Source organism: Ambystoma mexicanum, chromosome 1p, assembly GCF_040938575.1.
Source record: "Ambystoma mexicanum isolate Mex_15411 chromosome 1p, UKY_AmexF1_1, whole genome shotgun sequence".
Taxonomy (NCBI): domain Eukaryota; kingdom Metazoa; phylum Chordata; class Amphibia; order Caudata; family Ambystomatidae; genus Ambystoma; species Ambystoma mexicanum.
Window position 1 is genome coordinate 736,630,889 of NC_090921.1, and position 23,472 is coordinate 736,654,360.

Here is a 23,472-nt window from a genome sequence, read left to right on the forward strand (position 1 = left end):
TACGCGCGCCCATGTGCAGTGGCCTCTGAAGTGGCCTCTTGTGTCTGTTTGGTCTGTTGGGGCTGTTAGGGCTGCCATCATACATAATATTGTACGCTCAACCTTACCATTTGTGATTTTGGTATAGACTCTGTAGCTTTATTGTGGCAGTTAACACTAATGTGTGTAATGTCTCAGGTACAGGAAGTAATTACGTGGAGTTAAGCTGCAGTAGGTAGTTAGATAAAAATGAGTGTAAAAAAATATTGAAAAACAAACAACTTGGAAATCAAATGGCCACTAGAATGAGTGTAGCGCGTGTGCTGCTGCAGCATCACTATCAGACTCTCCTTATTTAGCGGAAGAACTCATTGAATGTGCACAGCAATGTTCTTTGGAGCAGAAAATGGAGGGTGAGTCTCATATGGTTGTTAATAACATGCACATTTCTGAAAATTCCCAATCTTTGTATGCGGAAGACGGTGATCAGAATGTGTTGAATCAGGCTAATGTCTTAATTCCTGATATTGACAAGGCGGAGAATGAATGTTCTATGTTTGCCGATAAGCCCCAGATATTTTGCACTGGTGAAATCTCTTTGCTGGGGTTATCGCAGCATCTTGATAAAAGTGTGTTTCGTGAGGCCTGTGAGGATCAGCAGCACTCTTGTACAAAAACCGTAAGTGCAGTGAATATACCGTTTAATGAAACACAATCACTAATATTGTCAGAAATGAAAACTCGCACGAGGCTACTAAATGAAATAGTAATGGCATTTACAGCTTTGCCCGAACGTATTAATAATTTGTTTAGTAAAAATCGTGCTGATGCTGCACTTATTACACAAGCATCTTCGCCTGTGTGCAATGATGTCAGTACTAAAATCTGCACCGTGGCTAGTAAAATCATGCATGAAACTCTGCTAGTTAATGAGGTTACAAATGCTAATACGCCGTATGCATACGAATGCTTGGAGAATGCTAAAAGTTGTACTATTCCAGGGGCAGATGTCTTTTTAAATCTGGTAAAAGGTATACAAGATACAACTGTTGGTGCTAAGATACCTGCTGGTATAACCCTGGTAAGTGACAATGACAATTTGTCATTTGTGGAGAAAAGAGAAAAAACAAAGGAAAAAGCAGGCTAAAATCACAAAGGCCAGTAATATCTCTTCCCGTAAATTTATGAGAAATGTTGATATACGCGATGCATGGTCAGATCAACAGGATAGGAAGTCTGCAGCACTGAGTCACAACAAGGATTTACCCCTCATTGTTACATCCAAAATAACTGAGGCCTGCACTATTGTTGATAACAATGCATTATTACCATCTGAATATAGTGAGGGTACCTCGACACTATCTGAGGTAATGAAAATAAAGCAACCTCTGATAGAATTGATAGTAACTTGCGTGCTTTGGTGTGTCCAAGACATCTTTGACATCTTTAAAAATCCAGATGCTCCTTCAAGACCTAACACCCCAGTTACTGTGGCTAATCCAAATTCCATGATCCCGATGATTCTACAGGAAGTAAATATCACCAGTAGCATACACTCCACACAAGGTATTAAAACTAGAAAAACATCATTGGGTATTACTGAGGCAGTACTTGATCATAAACCAAGGTCTCCCGTAGAAAAGACAGTGGAGACCCAATCCACGTTGCCTACTGCAAACGTTGTGGAACCTTCAAATATCGAAAGGGGTCTTCACGAGGTGACGAATGATAACATTGTTAAGGATACTCAACTAAACAAGGATGTAGTTGGATCACTTATTGAAGAACTTTTGAATCATAAAATGAAGGAAGCAAATAGGTTACTTAATACTTCTGACACAACACAAGGTAATGATAAAAGTGCGAATAACGTAAACAGTCAGTACTCGGCTGACAGAATGCTGAGGTGTACAAGGCTAACGAATGTTTACCGCAAGATATTTTGGCAGCAAATGCCATGCACAACGGTGGCTATGCACCTGTACTAACATCTGAATTTATTCACAAGAACAAAGGTTTTAAAAGGTCAGAAGTACAAAATCTTAGACGGCCAGTATATCTTAGTGAACCAAGTATTGTGATTTATTATGTGTTTGATGAGGGTGGACCAAGGGCGTTAAACAGACATTACCTTTTAAATGTATTCAGTGAAATATCTGAACTAAGTTTAATTTCATCAGCAGATATTCAGCTTGTGGATTATATACACAATGAGAGGTATGATTATGTCAGGCTAATTATTACATCTCCTCTGGTGAGAGCCCTAATGTTAAAGGAGGCTGGTGCCTTACAGAAGAGAGACTTTGATGTATTGCCATATCATGATGGTACGCACAGTGCTGATGCTCCTATAAAGCAAGATTTTTACGCACAAGATTCTGTGGTTTATGGCTCAGCAAGATTAGGAACACAGAAACCAGTTGTTAAGGAGTCCGATTTGTCTGCCATAGCAGACGCTTGGTCTCATTTGATTGACATGCAAGAATGGAAGACGCTGGCTGTGTCCTTGAGAGACTCCATAGAGAAATTGAAATTAGCCAAGGTGACACTTTAACGAAAATATGCCGTTTAGCCTTATTTCCTGGAACACTAGAGGATGTTCACACATAACCACAAATACAAACCTTGTGAAGTTATTGGAAATGCATGATTTTGTTTTATTGCAGGAGACATGGGCCACCGGTAATATATTGTGGGATGGTTATGGTGTAATAAATATGAATGCACATAAAGGTTTAACAGGTCGGCCCAGTGGAGGTCTCCTTCTGGCTTATAAGTCTGATCCAAATATCACTATGATAACAGAACAGCTATTATTGGAATGCGTAATAATTGGTACATTCAATATAAGATCAGAATATATGAAAATTGATATTATGTTAATAAACATTTATTGGAATGCAGTCACATATACAAATGTACAGTTAACACAGTTGTTGGAGACACTGAATAGCAGGATAGGTGACTGGCTTGACATATATCCCAGTGGTGCACTTTTGATCGCAGGAGACCTTAATGCGGATTGTAACTTAGGGCACATAGATGCTTTATGGATCTTGGCATCTATAAAATCTGATTCGGTTGCAGCAAATAACAAAGTATTCAGAGGTAGCCTATGGCTAGATTTCATTTCGAAATGGGGTATGCAACATGGCAAGCCAGAGGTCTAAGCTCAATATTGGATTATATATTAGCAACCATTTTAATTCAGGTTTGTGTAATCTGAAAGTTTAAAGTCTTGACGAAAGCGACCATGCTATGTTATTAACACATTTTCCATGGTTTAAACAAAAGAAGAATATGGTGATATGTGAAGTGAATGTTGAAATTAATGTGGCGGGTAATAGGCTTAAATGGACCCCTCACAATCTAGAAAAAGTGAATGCACTGCTATATCAAGATTTCACGTCTCATTCGCTTGAATGGAAATTGGAGACATACTCAGGTGAAACCTTTAAGGATTATGTCTTACAAATGTTAGAAAAGGCAAACGTAAGGAAACCCTATGGGCAAATTCAATTGAATCAATGTACCCATGTTCGACAATGAAGTAAAAAAACGAAAGGCGCAACTGCGTAAAGAAGTACGTAATCTAAATAAATCAAACTATAACCCACTTGAAATTATAAAAAAAATCAAGCACTGTAGATAAGTGTATACAAATTGGTTAGTGTCTCACCGAGCCCATATGGCACAAAGAGACGGTGAAGCAATGTTATCTGCCATAAAGGGATGTAATACACAAGAAACATGGTCCTTAATCAATAGTACCGAAGTTACACAGTTGCAGCTTTCAATGAACCCCATAGTGCAAGATGTGTGGGTAAAATACTTTGAAAATCTGTATAGTTGTCCTGATGATGATATGCTGGTGAATTATAACAGTAAACAGGCATGGATGTTAGACATTTCAATAACAAAGATATTGAAACATATTAAAAAGGTAAAGACCTCATCCACACCGGGCCCAAATAATTTATTGTACACTACACTAAAACATAACATTAAATTGTGGACTGGCCTATTGAACTGTTTGTTCAAAGGAATTGTAAGGGAGAAGCTTATTCCAACATCATGGAAAATGTCTTATGCAATTCTAATTTATAAAAAAGGTAATCGTCTCAGCCCATTAAACTATCGGCCAATCATGTTGTTGGATGTTGAACTGAAAATATTTACAGCAATTGTCCTGGAAGAGTTAAACATATGGATCGAATGTAATAGCATCCTGGACTTGAGGCAAATAGGGTTGAGACAACTGATGGCAACAGACGTGAGTGGGTTAGTTGTAGCAGGTCTGCAGGGTAAGGCAAGAACTAAAAATAATCATTCTTTATACATAGCTTCAATGGACATATCCATGGCATTTGATAAAGTGGATAGGTGTACCCTCTGGAAAACTCTTGATGAATTAGGTGTTGAAAAAGGTCTGTTATACTCAGGTACAGTAATGAGGGTACGCTTAAGTAATAAAGGCTTAGTATCCAAGCAAATCATGACCAACAATGGTTTATGTCAAGGATGTAGATTAGCAGCAACTCTTTTTAATATTTATGTTTCTCAAGTAGGCAACATTTTAGACGTAAGTGGTTTAGTCTCTCCAAAGCTAGGAAGTACAGTGATTAAGTGGATTGCATACGCAGACGACTTCCTGTTGTTTGATGGAACAAAAGTTGGTCTACAGAGAATGATGGCCTCATTTGAAGAATTTATAAATGAAAGAAAACTGATAATAAACACAAACAAAACAGTGATATTTCACACGGGTCTGAAACCAATGAAACAAGGATCCTTAACAATGTTTTGTGCTGGTATAAAGATAAAAAAATCAATCAGTTCTGAGATATCTGGGTTATACTTATACCAGTGCACACACTTTAGGCTATATGTTAAACATCCTTAGAACTAAGGCGTTGAGCATGGCTAATCAGATGAAAATGATGGACAGAAGATATGGAAAATTTACTTTTAAGTCTGTGTTTATTATTCTGTCGTACCAAGGTTATTCCAAGATTGACTTATGGTCTTGAATTCTGTTCGCATGATTTATCACCTTATTTGAAATCTATTGAAGCAAGTGTGTGGCGTAAGGTATTAAGGCATATACCGAAAAGTATACCAATGGAAATGATACGACATGAGCTTGGTCTGTCATCATTAAAAAGTATCGTATCTTGGAAAAAAATATCAGTAATGCGGAAGTGTCTCGTCTCTGAAAGTAATACATTGTATCATTGTTTGGGTATGGATCCAGAGGGTGTTTTTATGAAAGGCTTAAAAATGTATGTGACAAAAAGCTATTAGATATAGGCCTTTCATATGAGATTCTTATAAAACACCCACGTAAGATAAAAGAATTGATAAAAGCTTTTGACTGGATAGAAAATAATGTGGTGATCTTAAACTCTTCTTTGTATTCACAATTAATCTCATTCTGGAAATGGTTTGTAGCGCCAGAGAAATACCTGGTAAAATATCCATCAAGAGCCTTTCACAATTCTACAATGAGGTTCCGGTTCAATGTGCTAAATACTTTGAGAGTCAGAGTATCAGAACCAAAAATGTAAAAGCCTTTAAAACCTGTAGGCACTGCAAAATACCCGGTATTAAGGAATCACTATTACATCGGCTCTTGATCTGTCCCAGTCTGTCAAAACAGAGAATAGAATATTTTTCTAATTTTGTGATTGACACCTCTAATGTAAATAGGGATATTATATGGTATGAGATGCTTCATGGAAACTCTACGAATTTGAAAATACGTGTTAATGAATTCTTGAGTTGTTTGTGATCTATCATGAATTTGGTAAAAGTGTCTGTTATGAATTGTTTATTGTAAGTTCCTTTTGAGTCTGAGGATTAATCAATATGCTTTTATGTAAGATTTTATGATTGTAATAAAGTGTAAGTTTGGTATATGATATTTATGTATTTTATGAGCATAAAATGTGTATTTGTTACTTGACTCTATTTAGTGTTTTAACTTGTTTTGTAAAGTAATTCCATCAAATTCAAATTTTGTAAAGGTTTTTAAAAAAAATACAAAGTTAATAATAATAATAAGATGCCCAGGGTAGAATGTCAAAGTGATCGACAAAAAATATTCTTACATCTGAGAAGCCGTAGTAGAAATCTACTTGCCCATCATCTGTTTCACCAGAGAGAAGTTATCACAAACCATACAGTGATATCCATTGACTACTGAAGCAATGAGTGCCCTGGAATGGGCCACCCAATGACCCGGGGTATCAGATGTTGTTAGACCAAACTTGAAGTCGCTCTTTACCTCTGGCAGTTGGCAGAAACGTAGCACATGCATTTGGAGGGTAGCCATGGATCACCAAGAAAACACAAGTAACAAAGCGCATTATGTGATTCTGAACGAATATCATTAAAGCAGTAATAAGAGAAAAACACAACAGTGGCTATGATATATTAGCCATTCCTGGATGACCCAAAGTGTTTCATATAATTGGTGGCAGAAGACATTTAACATAAGATGAGAGATCTGCCACCGTGGTTAACAGGAAGAAGTTGAACCTATGGCATGGATTAACAATCACATGTTCGTAGATAATCCAACTGGCCATAGAAATATGCTAAAAACAACACAGATGGTACTCGTCTTGGCACATTCTGAGTTGTGGCGTAATCCTGTGCCTTGAACCACCAGGCCGGTGTGCCAGCACCTTCTCCCTGAATCAGTACTGGTTTCAAGTAAACCTGAAACGGAGAAGCAAACAATGCAAAAGGACTGGATGCCCTTACTCATTCATGCTGAGCGTGCTGGTACATGAGGGCTAAATATAACAACCATCAAATTGTATATATGCAATCTATCATGAAGGTAACGCGTTGCACTCCGCTTGAGAAATGGGTACCATAGAACAGGACCACTCATCAGAAAACGCTGTATGGGCGGAGACTCAGTGCTCCGACCCACCAACGTGGTAAATCGGCACAGCATCATGGTACAGAAATGCAACATATGAGTAGAAAAAAACGATATTGTTTTGGGAGATATGACAGAAGGCAGTTGCCAATGTAAAAAAAACTCTAAAAAGATGTTCCATCTTGTAATAAATATTTCAAAGTGCCATCATTTTTTGGCTGAGAGATGGACGAAGGTACAACAACCGTTGCTACCCATACTAGAAAACTACCATGTACACCACAAGAGTGACAATAGATGCATAGCATATCTTGGAATCTGTTCATACTTTCACCTTAGATTAAAACCCAAGCATGCAGAATGCAAGGAGCACATACATCTTTGCAACCCATTTGCCAATGGAACATGAATGATATATGACAGACCAATAGTTTAACAGAGGAAGTGAATGGTGATGGACCGGCATTGGGGAATGCATCACTAAGCTGGAGTCATCCAACCACTGACCCATTCTTATTACTGATACAATACCTTGCTCATTCATCACGCATATCATACTGATGTCCCAACTTTGGTTGAATCCTGGGTCAAGAGGCTGGAACCAAACCTACCAACATGGTAAAATCAGGCAACTGACCAAATAGTTAGACATGGTTTACACAAATTCATTGAGTCAAGAAAAACGAAAATACCTTACATTCCACTATACAAGCATTTGATACATTTTGATTTCATAAAATATAAGGAGAAAATCATGTTTTAAAGCAGTTTACTCCCCATCATGCATTTTCATGAGAATTTTGGACTGAACACGTCACCTCATCAATAGTGGTCTCATGATCTACTCATTGGGCTATTCAATGTCCGTGTTATTGCTGACTTGAAAGAGTCTGATGGTGCTTGCGCCTACTTTAAAAAAAACAAAAAATATATATTTTTTTATTTTAATGTGATAGTTTATAAATAAATGTTACATATAAAAATGAAATACAAATACATATTATTTTCGCATATAGACATTGATTAACTACTTTGTAATTAACACTTATTACCAAAACTATTCAATCATATAAACCTTAAATTATAAAAATCATGAGAATCAATTAATATATACATTAAAACAAGATACAATGATAACATACTTAGATATCTAGATTTCATAAAACCATAACGTGTCTCCTTATATATCTTCACACTGTTAACATAATAAGTCATAGCTTAAAAGTTAAGAACTGACCCTATAAGGAGGAGATGGCCATAACACACAAATGCTTCAGATGGAAATACCCAGGAGGCTCTCTACTACCAACCAAACATTGTACATTGCAATCAGGCAGGTTATATGCTGTGAATTTACGCTGCTCCACCAGAAAGCCAATTCTGAAATGGAATCAAGTTTTTGTACATATCTCCCGTATTGGGTCTGGTATGTTGTGCGTAGTTTAGGGCAACTAGTTAACACATGTCTCACCGGTTCTGCTATTGACTGGTTCTGACAAATTCGGCAGTATCGTTCAGACTGTGGTATCTGGTTAATTACGCCAGAACAAACTAAAACCGGCAAGTAGTTCACCATAAGTAGCACTATAAAACACCTCAGTCTGACTGCTGGGCAACGATTGAAATAAAACTGTGGCTCTTTGTATGAGTACAGAACATACTTAAATTGATAGGACTTTAAATTCTCCAAGTGGGCGTAATTTCTTATCCAATCGTGCATATCCGATTTTTTAGAGCGCCATTTTAGCTTTAGGAGTAAACCCTTCAGATCGGGTATGCCACCCAATGTCTTTCAAATAGGTATCAACCTTATCTTTAAGAGGAAAGATACCAATTTCTTTACAAGATTCCACTCTCAAGGTGTCAACAAGAGGGTTACCTGTTCTACTATGCATCAGCAAATATAATTCTGCCCTTTTTTTAAGCACTAAGGATTTTAACGAAATCATTCCTAATTCCTGCCTAATTATGGCCATCGGTATGCAGGTTGGGGGGCTTAAGCTCTTTCTCCAATATTTCCCTTCCACAACCTGAAACCAATTTAAATCCATATTTAGGAGAGCTTCTATTATAAGAGACGTGTAGCGCAGATTGTAAAACCTGACTGAGTAATAGTAAAACGATATGCCAGCAATGTAATTTGGGCTGCTCTAATCTTTCTGTTCTGTCTACATTGGAGATAGTCACCTAGAGTTTCAACGTCAATTCCCAAGTACCTATAATTTGGGGTGTACAAAATTTCTGAGTTCTGTACCTTCAGACTAATACGTGCTATCTTTTTATTCGTGAATAACATCACTTGGGTTTTCTGTAAATTTATTATTAATCCGTTGCGATTAGCGTATTACCATAGTGCTTCCGCCGATCTCCTCAGACCGCTAAATGTATGATCTAATAGCACTAGGTCATCCGCATACGCAAGGACTGAACAATGCTTATCGCCTATTTTCGTGGGACAACTGTGTGTCTTACCAATTGCTACCGGTAGATCATATGTAAACAGATTATATAAAGTAGGAGCCGTAACACAGCCCTGCTTTACTCCTCTGTTTTGATCGACTTGATCAGTCATATTACCTTGTAGGTCAAGCTTAAGGGAGACTGTGTATTGTTCTGATGAAAAAGCCTTGGATAGTATAAAAGCCCTTTTGGGCAACCACGCAGTTCAAGTTTGGACCATAAGAGATCTCTTCGGACCAAGTCAAATGCTGCTTTGAAATCCACAAAAAGCACGTAAAACGGGGGACTTCCCTTTTTCTCCTAGCCTCGGTACGCAGAGAGTCTAGAATAATTAAGTTATGTGTTGTTGAGTAGCCCCGCCGAAAACCACTTTGAAAACAATTAAAGATCTGTTCTTTCTCAGCCCAATCTTGTAGTTTTTCTAAGATTAGGCCAGCAAAAAGCTTAACAGTGCAGTCAAGCATCGACAGCAGCCTATAGTTGCACGGATCATTCTTGTCGCCTTTCTTGTGCACTGGTATAAGAGTAGCAGTTTGCCACGAGCATGGTATTCTACCTTCAGACAGAACTTTGTCATATAGGATCTTTAGAATTTCCGCCCAAAAACAGGGGTTACTTTTCAAAGCAATATTGGCCATACCGTTGGGGCCAGGGGTCCTTGATGATTTTAACCTATTTATTTTCTCTGTTAAACTTGCAATTGTAATCGTGATAGGCGGCTCAGGGGGGTTACTATAACTAACCTCCTTATAGTTACCTTGGTTCAAGATGTTACGTTCCATCAGGAAACATTCCCATCTATCTGATCCTATAGGATTTACTATTGCATTCGTTCTATTACCTCTAACTTCACCTAGGAGAGCCCAGATGTTCAGAGTATTCTTGGAACACAAGATCTTTAAGGTCTCTTGCCATTGAATAATTTCTTTAGATGTTTCTTCTGACTTAACCATACATGATATTTTCCCTTCAGTTTTTTACTTTAAGCCATATAACATTTAGTCGATACTGAGGTTTTCTTAGCATTCCTAATGTCCGCTCTCAGTCGCCTTTTGGCGTCTCTCACCTCCCGGTCATACGGATTTCTCAGACCATGACAGGTCACCACCCCACCGGTCCTACTAGAAGCATGAGTTAATGCAAAGGATGAAATCCACTGCTCAATCTCCTCAATTGACATAGTCTGAAATGCATCTAAATCCCCATAGGAGTCTGTTGATAAGATAGTGTTCGACTTTGCTATATTACGTTCAGGCCAAGAGATAAGAGTTGCAGCATGATTAATCCCTAAGTCTCCCATACATTTTGTACCACAGCTTACAATACCAGCAGATATAGTTAACTTGAGCGCAGCTTGATCACTCCAAATATTATTGATCACTTTCATATCACTAACCCAGGTTGCAATATCTTCTGTTACTAAAATATAATCCAGCGTACTCTTTGCCCCACAACCCTCCCAGGTGTGTTGACCCGGGCAATCGCTGTTCATCATTTCCATGTCCCATAATTCGAAGAAGCTCAACCAATATAGGCTCTCAGACTCAACTTCCTTATGAGACGTTATGCTCACGGGTTTTAGATGAGGATTACTAGTAGTGCCCACCCCACCAGTCATATGATATTTAAAGTCCCCCATAATCATGATGGATCTGTTTCCCTTCATCATAGTCCACTTGATCATGATATCATGTAAGGCCTCTTGAATAATTTCAGTTTGGGTTTCCCCCGGAGGGTTATAAAGGTTGATCAGTAATATATTCTCTGCCTTGTTTTCGATATATAGCGTAAGTTCAATAGCAATCACAAAATCCTCAATTTTAACTGTGATACGACGAGACTTAATATTATGTTGTATACCAGTTATTAAACCACCGAACGGCCTTCCCTGTTCCCCCTTTTTGGCCATGGATTGGTACACTGTGCATCCCTCTATCAGCACAGGGGTAGTCAACCACACCTCTTGCAAACCTATGCACGTAAAATTATTTATATAGGGTAGTGATCCGTTCTGATTAAGTGGCTGAAACCCCTGTTGTTCCAAGACAGAATTGAAATCCCTCAGTCTTTCTTAAGGACTATAGGAAGCGATTTGGCCAACCATTTTAGAATGTTCTGTACATCAGCCATTTGAACCACATTACTTGTCGGCAATTGAGGGGTATTTGTCTTGCTTACTGGTTCAACCACCACTTTCTTAGGACATTCTAAGTCTGTTTTCCCAGGATCCACATCGGCCTCATACAGATTTAATTTGTGTGCACGAAGCAGATCCGCCGTCGCCTGGAATTTACAATGGACAGCCGAAACATTAGCATTTTGGACCTTTTAATGGCTCTATATATTCAAAATTGTCTGATATAAGTACTCTTAACTGTGAAATTGAATGCAATCTGATCACGAATTCTGATCATGATAACCAATCCTGGTCGTGCTTTTGATAAATATTCTTAATTAGACAAATCCTATTTATACTAGGTACCGGCTGCTGATCAATGTCATCGTATACAGACATCTTTGTCATCTTAAGATGGTCAATTCGTCTGACGCTGTTTAGTGTCGATGAAGGATTACCAACCACCTTTCCTTCAGCAAAATTCTAGGTGGAGGACCTGCTTCCTCTACCTCCGATATATCTTTGTCTTTGTCTGCGATGAGCCAGCAAGTGAGACGTCCTTCTCTTTCTGTATTTCTCTTCCTGGCCCTCGCAGCCTTTTTTCTAGTTATTTTTCGTATTTTTTGTGATTGGGGCTGATGCAGGAGGCGAGACAGTCGTAGTTGATGCTCTTTTTTTTGGTATAAGCCTTTTTTGCCAATCTTCGCTGTTTACGAGAAAAATAGACCTCTGAATCATTTGCAACACTTAAATCTACTTCGGTAGGCATAGTGGGCTTGTTAATCATCAATATGGCTTCAGACAAATTATGATCACTTTCTTTGTCTCTTCCTTCGTTAGCTAGGTTGACTGTGTTTTCAAGAATACGGCCACACATCTTTAATAACATTTTTAGAGCAAACTGTAGGGATGCCATTGAGGATTGTAGTTCCACCATAGTGGTTCTTCCAGCAGGGGAACCTCCATTTTGCTCTGGCTCTGAGATTTCAGAATTTATCATAAGATTGGATGATATTGATAATCTCTCTTGGCTGGCTGTTGGTTGTGCGGTTTCTTTTGCTGTATCTCCTTTTCCTTTGTCCATCACTGGGTTTATCATAGCCGGAGTCAAAGACCTTTGCACTGAAAGGCATAACTCCAATAAGGAGTTGTTGTCAATCATCAGCCCAGTAGTGCTATCTAGTATATTACTGGTACACGGGTTATCCACTGCCTCCTGTCCCGAGGTATTTGGAATCACCTCTGCTATGGCGTTAGTACCTTTTACTATTTTGTTTTTGCTGCTTTGGTTTATTATTGGCCCCTGCTTTCGAAATGCCATCTATGGCTGTCTCCGCAGTACTCTTGCGCAGATTATAATTGGTCTGCACTGCTCTTCTTTTGGGGGGCATCTTGCACTTTCAAAAGAGGCACAAGTCCTATCTCAACTCTTGCCTGCTATAATGTTAAATCAACAAAAGCAGTGCCTCAGTGAGATAGAGATAATCTATGTTGTAAAACTCCACTCACAGCCTTGTGCGTCAAAGGCACATCCCGCAGTCCCCACCTAAATGGCTGGATTTGGAGCAATAGAAAACTCACACTCTTTCAACTTAGAGCTGTATACAAGGTACTATACTCGATCACTCACAATAGCCCCTCCCAGCGCGACAATCAGGGGAAACAATGTGCAGCCAAAGCACACAAGGCCACCCACTCCAGAGTCCAAGATTTAGCCTCTGCCGAGATTAAACAATGGTCAGAAAGGCACACTCCCCACAACACTAGACCTGGTCCCCTTATTCGGGAACCCAGTCCACTTATTACACTAATAAGTCGCCCAGCAGCGGGAAGAGAACTCACTAAGCAGCCAGCCTTGGGCAGTGGTTCACTCACCCCAGCCCACTCACTGCGAATGTCGTTTCTTCTCCTCCTCCTCCGATTCGTGGGATATGCCCGAGGACTAACAATGCCAATATCGTGCTATCCAGTGCAGGGGCCCCTCACGGACTTTGATGTCCACTCGTAATAAAAAGCGAATGCTTAAGGGCACGTCTCAGCACCCGCACGGCCCCCCACTCTGGCTCTGGTCTGGCCGCTGGTCACCGCTTCCACTATTCGAGTAAAGGACCCAAGGCCCGCAAGGCAAAACCAAGATACACGTCAAGCCGCACTGCTAAACGCGTAGATGCGTAAGAATGCAGCTTCTTCCGACGAGCAACTCCTGGGCTGAGAAATGTACAGCAAACAAACAGTAATTTTTATATATATAGAGAGAGAGTGGTCTTTGGAATATACATTGGCCAATGAACTTTGCTTTAAAAAAAAAAGTAGTGACCGGTTCTATTCTTACCCATTGTGAGAAACCTAGGGGTATTCTCCCATGTAGACCCAGAGAATCCTCTATACAGGTGGCCAGGGGAACATCGCTTTTGAATCCCACCCTTAGGGATGGACAAGCCAGGGAGGATCACCTGGGTAGGGGAGTCCAGAGTGCGCTCATGGGAATACCCTAGGTGAGACACAGTATTCTAACAGGATGGAAGGTAAGGAGGAAGAAGTCCCGGAAGCCTTCATGGGATATGCAGGTCCCATTGTCCCTGATCCAAGAAGGAGGTGGAAATATCATGCCAGAACAAAACCTGGCAAAGAGGAGGGCCAGATGATACACACACCTGCCTCTAACCTCAACATATTTTTGTCTTCTCCTGGTTCCGACGATGGGGAGTATTATCAAGACCAGTACTTTCACGGTAGGATGTCTCGGGTAGAGAGTAATGTAACAAAAGGGGAATCTACCATGTTGTATTGCATAACCGGGCCCGGGGATTCCCCTCTCTCCTCTGCCAATCAACTTATCATAATTCAACCTATACATTCAGCCACGGATAACACCTGGCTCGCTTTCAGGCTCCCCTCAGCAACCTTTGCTTATTCTCTCATACCAGACTTTCTGACCGCAATTCAGGAATGGTGTACCGCCAACGATATCTGCCTTAATGCCAGTAAGACTGAGATCCTCCTCATTGGGACACCCGCTCCCTCCTTTCCTCTCTCTCTCTGGGCCCACTTCCTGGTCCTTCTGTGAGGCTAAGAATCTTGGTGTCATCTTCGACTCCACCCCCTCCTTCTCTCCTCACATCTCTGACATCTCTGACATCTTTAAGAAGTTAAACTATCAGCTGCACCTCCTCTGAGGTATTCAGCCTTTTCTCACTTTCCCCAAGAAGTTCACTGTCTCCAGAGCTCTGGTCCTCTAAAGGCTGGAGTATTTTAACGGCCTCTTTTAAAATCTTCCTGCCTTTACTCTTCGACCTTTACAACTTGTCCAGAACAGGACTGCAAGACTTGTCCTTGGATTCAAGCCCAAGATCGTATCTCTCCAGCTCTAAACTGGCTCCCCGTGGCTGGAAGGATCAAGTTCAAGACCCTCTGCATTGTACACAGGGCTTTCTGGGGCCTGGGACTGCTCTACCTCCAACGTTCTCTTCCAAAACATCTTCCTTCTCGAGCTCTCTGCTCATCCACCTCCAACTCTGAGGGTCAGACGCTTCTCCAAGCAGAGAGTTTGGGGCATATCTATCTCCTTGGCTGGGGCCTCCCTCTGGAACAGCCTCCCTGCCTCTCTCAAACTTGAGCAGAACCACCTGCTGTTCCGGAAGCAGCTCAAGACCTTCCTTTTCGCTTCTGCTTTCTCTCTTCCTCTCCCCTGCTAATGCACCTCACTGCTCTGCGCACTGGTCGCCTGGTTACCCTCTGAACTCGGGCCCAGGCTCCTGCATGTCCAGTTGCCCTTGCACTGCCTAGGGGCTCCCCAGCACTTAAGGGCCTGTATCTGCAACCCTACAGTCCCTTCTCTTTGCACTTATGAGCCACCCACTGGCTGCATGTGAGAGTTAACTGCACTTCCCTCTACCGCTCCCCCCTGGCATTTCTCCCCTTCCCTCTTCCCCGCACTTGCGCTATCTGAATGACACAAGGCCTAGTAAGATATTTATTTTGTCCTCCCTTTGTTTCCCCCTCCTTGTCTTGTCATGCCTAGAAACACTTGTGTACAATCACGTTATAAGGGCCAGTCTGAGGGGCAGGTGGTGAGACCCTGACCACGGCCCACAGAACCAGAAGGGGGAGGGAGGGCGGGAGGGAGGGAGGGAGAGGGGGAGAGAGAGAGAGGGGGAGAGAGAGAGACCGAGAGACCGACCCCGACCGAGACCCCCCCAGTGGCGTGCGTGTGGCTGGAGTGGGAGCAGAGATTTGAAAGTGGCGCGGAAAAGGGAAAGCTATGTGTACGAGCGGTGCAAAGACAGAGGGTGCGAGCGACCCAAAAGACTGAGTGCATTTAAAAGTCAAAGGAAAGCAGAAGAGAGGGCAGGGCGTGAGCGACGCGAAAGCAGAAGAGAAGGGTGGGTGTGAGCAACCCAAAAGTTAAAAAAAAGAAGGTGCAAGGGTGCACAGCCAAGTGAAAAGTGTGCCTGAAGCACAACAAAGCAAGAGGCACAGCAACGAGAAAAAAGGCACAGGAGTGCACTGCAAGAAAAGGGGAAAGTGAAACAAGACAGAAGAAAAGATACAAAGCGTGAGGAGAGGGGTCAGAAGTCAGAGTGGTCGTGCAAAAGCCTGGCGTTTTCCATAGTCTTGACACTGACCCAGGGAAGGAACTGTGAACTTTTGTTGGAGAGCAGAGGGGCCTAAGCTTGGGGAAGGGAAGCCTGCGAAGCCTGACCAGAACTGTGTTTTTCTTTTGTTTGGAACTGAAAGAAGTAAAGCTTGGCGAAAGGACCACCAGGCGACCCAGAGACATTGTGAACTTTATTTTCTGCAAGAGCCCTAGGTGGAAGGTACCCAGGGCAACCCTTTTTGTGTTGAACTATCTTTTTTCTGAAACTGGCAAAACTACACCTGATGATAATGCCACCTGAAACCAGTCGTGGTTTACATTTCTTTTGAGCCACCATTTTTTTCTTTAAGGCCCCAGAACAGATTTTGTCTAAGAGTGAGGGCAAGCATAGGTTTTGACACTGATGGATTTTGGTTTTGGACTTGCAGACATAGACGGCCCTTAGAAACATCAGTTGAGGGAACAGCTCCTATAGAGTTACTGCCAGTTAGGCAGTACACCAACCCAATAAAGGTTTTTAAACTGTTGCATTTGAGCCTGTGTCTCTCTTGAAACTATGCCTGTCTCACACCACGCAGTCTTTATTTCGGCAAGTTGCCAGTGTGTTTTCTTGCTGCATGAGACCACACTCAGATTCATGTGGCCTAGCATTTCACTCCTATATGAGGTTGTTAACCCAGATATTTGCATACTTAGAAAGAACTACTTTGAGCGGAGCACCTCTGAAGCCCTAGGAATGAGTCTCATCCCAGTGATTGACCCAGTGGAGGCCATGATGCTTACCCTGCAGCGCCATTCCAATTGGTTTTCAAGCTATAGTCTATGTAATAAAGAAACACATTTTTTAAGCATAAAATACATATCCCATTATTTCTGTACAGTGATAATGAGGATATGCTTAACCTGAGACCAAGGTGCTTGCAGAAACCATGCTCCTCAGTTTAATTGTTTCTTTTTGGGGGGAGGGTCTTGCTTCTGGACATTACTCCTGCAGGGCCTCAGCCCATCTGTAAATCATTAAGCATGGCAAAACGCCCATCTGTATCTGTTAGTGTTTCAAAACGAGGAGGCAGCATTCATGACATGCATGCATTGCAAACTGAGAAAAACCAGTGTCTGTTGACACCTCATTACACTCACTGCAGAATATGCTTGGGCATTACACCACACCACAACTCAACTAGAACACGGAGATACTATGACACCATTCGGTATAACTGTTCTCATATCAACATCTCCCTCTCACTCCCCATCACTCTAAGTAAACATTGCTGGTTTCACACCCCCCAGCCAGGCGTTCTCCTCAGGCCTAACGCAGCCACACTCGGTCTGGATAATTCCGGCCAGAGCGAACACCTACTCCTGATCTCTCAATCACCACACCACCCGCTAAGAAGCTACCACATGAATTCCGCACCAGCTGCACACATACCTGATGCGCACACGCACTTTTTGGACTCTCTCTACTGACCCGAACTTCGGTTCCAAAGGGCGTTCAACCTACCAGCGCCTTCAGACCATACCAATGGTATATAAGGCGCTATATAAATGCAAAATAACAAAACATAACATAACATAACATTAGCTGTGGAATAGCCCTTTACCTGTATGTGACGCTGACAGCATTCACGAGTTAAGTTAGTGAGTCTACGGGCATATACATTCAGGGCCCATTTCATTTTTCCAAGGAGGGATGGGGCTATATACTCCCCTTAGGGAGTAGGGTAAAATTCTGGATACTTTTGCCAACTTTATTGGTGTGTGTGTCTGGGAAGGAAGAGAGCCTTCATATAGTAAGGACTGTGATGAGACAAGGGTGGGCATGAGGTAATTGGGCCACCACCCACTTCTGATGGGGAGCATCATTACTTTTACTTTAGGTTGGTTTCTACAATGCTCAGAAACTCCTCATACTTTTTATTAACTACTCTAATTGCGATTTGGCTGATAAATGTTGTCAGTCTTACTAGTTGCCAGATGCACCTGTTGAGAGTGACTCCTCCAGCCTATTCTTAATCTTTGAAAATAGCATTCTCGATTTTGGTTTTCATGAAAACTTGGGCTTCAGGGCGTTATTAAATGGCTATTGAAGAACCAGCTTTTTGTAAAGCAACGGAGCACTTTACAGAGGTATACAACAATACAGATACATAACTGAGCGCTTTTCAGAGATAACAGAACCAATCAGATCTACAGCAGGGGCTGGGGGGCAGGAGACAGAGGTGCACAGAGGAGGGGGTACAGTTGTACCGGGTGCAGGGGGGAGAGTGGTGGACGGCATCTAGCGAGTCAGGAGGTGCACAGGGCGATGTGATGGATTAGGAGTTAAGGAAGAGAGATTCCTTGAATAGGTGGGTCTTAAATTCTTTTCTGAATTGTAGGAACGTGGGGGCAAGTCTGATGCTGACAGGGAGGAGGTTTCATAGTCTTTGGGCGTCGGCAGGGAAGGCTTGTTTTCTGGTCCTGGCAGATTTCAAGTCTTCACGTGTCCTGGCTTCTGGTGGTGCGTTGTCCGCTGGAGATGCTGATTTTTCTCTGCGAGGTAGCTTGGTGACTTGAGGTTGACTGCCTTATAGATGATGCAGCAAGACTTGAAGGTGATTTGTGTGTGCAGTGGGAGCCAGTGAAGGTCGATGAGGGCCAGGGTGATGTGGTCGTTTCTGCGCAGACCCTTGAGGAGGCGTGCAGGACACTTCTCGGGCACAAAAGAGGATGACGGGAGGTCTTTGAGAAGTGCATTGCCCCACCCAGGTGGGATAGGACCAGTGATTGAACAGTAGATCTAAAGTTGTTCGGAGCGAGGAAGGGCTTGACATTCCACAGGAGTGAGGGCTGATACCAAGCTGTCTTGAGTTTTCTTAGTTAGGTGTGTCTTGAAGGAAAGGTGTTTGTCGATGTGGAACCCGAGGGACTTCGCGCAGGATGTGAGTTGATGGTTGATAACCAGGTCGGTATGTCTGGGTGTTTGGTGGTGTTGGTGAGGAGTAGCCGAGTAGGAATTCAGTCTTGGAGGGGTTGAGCTTTGTGTCCGTTAATATTTCTCAATTTGCCATTTCTTGTCTCATTGGTAGACACAAGTTTTCTGACAATCGTGCGTTTGTTTTAAACTATATAATCATTTTATGGGTGTGCAAAGCCATTTAGAACACTACCCAGGCCAGATGCTGAATACGAATGCTCCTTGGTTTAGGGATTCTTTATGTTGCTTCGACTGTGGGCCGAAAATGCTGGAGGACTGCGCATTCTGTCTGCCCATGTTACTAAAAAGAGACCTCAAACACAAACCGGTAAATGCCCTAGAGAGGGAAAAGTGCACATGTGTAAGATCAGTGTGGCTTCTCGTTGGCAACTAAGTCCTGTTCAGAAAACTAGTGGCCACATTTCCGATGCCAGTATGAGTAGCTCTTTACGTCTGTCCGTTTTTTTCTTTACATTCTGAGCGTGCGTTTATAATGGGAGAGATGGAAACCAAGTTTCAGAATGCAAAGACCATGATGGTTTGAGGTTCTTAATCCTGATATGTAGCGACTTGGTGTCTCAGACTATGTGCTAATGCATTACGGTCCTATTTTTATCTCGTTTTTGTAATATTCATTTTACATCTGGTGCTCAAGTTGTACTACTTGATTAACATCTTTCAGCACACTGTGACATTAACTGGTAGTGAAAATGTGGTCTTCATTTATCTCCTGAAAGCGGAGCCACATTTTACTTACGAATCTGAAAGTACTTGTTCGGTTTTTCAGAGAAACTTGTATTTTGTGTTATTTTAGTTGCTTGTACAGTTGAAGTGCCATGTTTCACTGCATTTTGGGGCAAAGGAACAGCTCGAGTAAAGCTCGCCCTGTGGGACTTGGGTAGAGAGCGTCCGTATCCCCGTGCCTCCCCGAAGATTCATTTTGACTCGTGTGTTCATTCTCAATCTGAGGGGCACTGATGAGTAGAGGCAGAACGTTACATGATTTTGAGCCTGGCAATTGGGTGAAGGTTTAGATAATGACATGCTTTTAGGTTTCGTCGGGTCGTTATTAGTAAAGCTTAGGGCGAAGCACAATTCAGTTTATAGCTTGTGTGTGTGTGTTCAATTAAAGGAAAATGATATACGAAAGTCTACGTAATGTGGTGCGTACATATCGATTTCTGTGATTTTTACTTCTTTGTTATTGCATTTGATCGTGGTTAGTTTGGGCAGTGACGGGGGTTTCCCACGGTAGCAGCCATTGCCGCTTCAGAGCAGCCTGTCGTCGACTCCCTTCATTCCAGGCTGTGCCAGGGGTTGGCTTCAGCACGCAGCGAGAGGAGGGGGAAGAAATAGAGGGCCGCAGATACAAAAAAAAAAAAAAAAGCGCAGGCCGCGGCGCCCTGGCGTGCTCGAGTACTGCTACCGCCCGCCTGTCCCTTTGGCAACGACGGAGATGAAAAAAGCAGCAGGCCGTGGCGTCCTCTCGCCACTTTGGCCCGTTTTGTGCATTGGGCTAGGCCCTTATGTGCATGTCACCGGAATAGACTGGAGCCAGTGGCAACAATAAGAAGAGCGAAGGGCCGCTATTTGACAACGAATTCCTGAAAGGATACCGGATATCGTGGTGGGAGATGTCCGGCGCCTACACAGCCAACAACGAGAGGGGACGTTATTGATCACGCAGCCTGCACACCTCCCCTACGTACACAGCCTTACTGTTGTGATCAATGGAGATCTGGATATTGCCGACCTAGCGCCCAGACCTAGCGAGACGCACAGCCAGGCAATTCCTCCCCCTACAGGTTTGTAATTTTGATACGCTTTCTTCCCCGAGGCCCCCGCCGCACTGGCCCCCACCGCGTGCCCGATGATTAAAGAAAGGGGGCTGGCCTTAGCGGGTGTGGTTGTCGTTATGGACGAAGCCAGAGTAAAGCTGCCAATTACAGTCTGCACGTCGAACGTAGCCTACTGGGGAGTGTAGGTAAAAGACACAGCATCATCCACCTTATGTCCAGCTTCATGATGGGTCTCTGAATCGAGCACTGTGTGGCATATGGCGATGTGTCTCAAGCTGTACATACCGTTTGAATCGAAAGTCCATTGAGTGTTACCTGACCAATTATTTGGTGAGGTCTGTGTGCATGCTCGGAAGCCATTTTCCTGCGGTGCATCTGGATTGATGACGCGGTACCGTCTGCCTTGTGCCAGGTTTGATGGCGCAATACGATTCACGCAGTACCTAATTCTATGGTGTTTTATGCCTGCTGAGTAGTTTTATGGTGCTCTTTGCACGTCGTTTGAAGCTGCTATGGATGTTTTGCTGTGAGCCCGATTTAATGGCTATTTCACATTGCCCTCTGTGCCTCTGGTTTAAGGAGGCCATACTGTCTGCCTTGGCATCCACTTGGTTGAGAGATGATGTGTTACCCGCCGTGCGCCCACCATTATGTCACATTGAGCAAGGCCATAGGTCGTCCGCTGGGCGTCTTTTTTGCTAGGCCTGTGTCATCTGCTTTGAGTGTTTTGCCAGTGCACATGACGCCTTCTGACTTTTTTCGTGCGTCAGTGGAAGGCCACGGACAACAACCTGGGCAGGAAGCAGGGTGGTAAGTAATACATTGCCATGTGGGGGGAGGGGGAGTGTGTACCAGAGGTTAGTCACCAAATGCCATATAATATTGTGTCTCACAGCCATACGGGCATATGGCACGATATGTATGTCTGTCATGTATTTGGGGCAATTTTTTTTAAAATTAAGGCTTTGAAAAAGATATGCCCGTTAAAATTGGGATGGCAGTTTTCTGGGGACAGTGGAAAACTGCCTTGGCCTTTTTCAGGGGGCAATTATGTGGCATGGCAATGTTCTTAAAGGAGTGATATTGTGCATCATTTTATTTAAAACATTGCAGTAATCTTTGGTGTCACTTGAGGAATTGCCTTACATCACACAAGTGTATATAAAACCCAAAACATACTCCTGCGGGAACTCCTTTTAGTATGAATCTTTGCCATGCTGCTGCAGCTTTTACAAAGTAGCAAGTAGATTGATGGCTGGAAGCCTGACCTTGTTTATCTGAGGCCCATCATGTCTGAAAATGAATATTGGGCAGCATTGCATTAACGCACTACATAGACGATATAGATGAAATTGACTTCAGTGGTGAGGAATTAGATTTTCAGTTTTATCACTGCCTTCGCAGATCAAGTGAAAATTGTAGACTTATCTAGAGCGTGTCTACTCTGTAGTACAATGACTCAATGTAACCTCAGCTGAACAATGGTAGTCTTCCAGTCATCACTCTATTTGTGTTACTTTGAATTTTTGCCACTATGCATCAACTTTTACATTCTAAAATGGCGCCCCCAGCACCCAGCATGTGAACGTTCATTTTTGGACTGAATTATTTACATGTTTGTTTATTTTATTTATAATGCGCTACGAACCCAGGGGTAACTGGGCATGGTTTACACGGATATGCATATTCTTAGTTACACAGATGGCAATATAGTAATAAGAAAGGAATAAAAATTACAAGGAAAACATTTACATAAATTACAGGATATCAGATTTACCCAGATGGAATATACAATACTAAAAAAAGTTGGATTTCCAAAGTCTGCATTGTCTAGACAATAATTACATAGATACTAAGTATTGAGGAGCAGGAATCTTCTCGAGAAGGACACAAAGGTGAAGTCTACTAAGGGGCGTTTTTGGAAATGAGCCAACGTTTGGTTTCTTTTCTAAAATTGTAGAAAGACTGGTCTATTCTTAAGGTGGCCGGAAGCGAGTTCGAGAGTTGAGCCACCATTATAGGGAAGCTGCTGCCCCCTGCTTGTTTTTAGTCTGTACTTGGGCACTTTCAGACAGCTAGAGTTAGTAGATCTGGTGGGTTGGGCGGTATTGTTTTTGGCAAATGTATCCGCAAGGTATGGAGGGGCTCATTTATTGAGGCATTTGTTGGTTAGGGATACTGTTTTTAGTTGTATTCTCTCATTGATATAGAGCCAATTATTGTCTCATCTGAACCCAGGGATATGCTGCCTTCTGGAGATGCCCATGGCAGTTCTGAGAGCATTATTTTGCATGATCTGGAGTTTGTTTGTGATGTATATGCTGGCACCTAGGTATAGTGCATTGCAATAGTCAATTTTAGACAGTACTAATGGTCTGGCCAATGTAGTTTTTTTGTGGAAAGGAAAGGTTTGCATGTGTGGATGGTTTGCAGGTGTACGCTGTTGCTGAGGCTGTCGCGTAGACCTGTTTGCGCATGTTCAGGGAGGAGTCTAGGTAAAAGCCTAATGTTTTTACCTCTTTAGCCACCTTGATGTCATTACCATCAATGTTAAAGGATTGGTATTGATTGCTAGGAAGAGTAGTTCAGTCTTCTCATCATTCGGCATAGGCAGTGTGTGGCCATCCAGGCCTGAATGATGAGGTAGATTTTGTTAGTAAGGGCTAGGTC

General features: G+C 42.4%; 1 protein-coding gene across 2 annotated transcripts in view; it reads left to right on the plus strand.

The window, feature by feature from the left end:
• ZNF687 (zinc finger protein 687) overlaps positions 1 to 23,472 on the plus strand; it is a 514,459-nt gene that overhangs the window by 9,383 nt on the left and 481,604 nt on the right. Inside the window, exon 1 of one of the 2 annotated variants that reach the window (XM_069650253.1) lies at positions 20,298 to 20,808. The exons of the other annotated variant lie outside the window; for it this stretch is intronic. The gene's annotated coding sequence lies outside the window, so the exon portion shown is untranslated. Of the gene's footprint in view, positions 1 to 20,297; positions 20,809 to 23,472 lie in introns of those variants that run through there. 2 annotated transcript variants of the gene reach the window in all.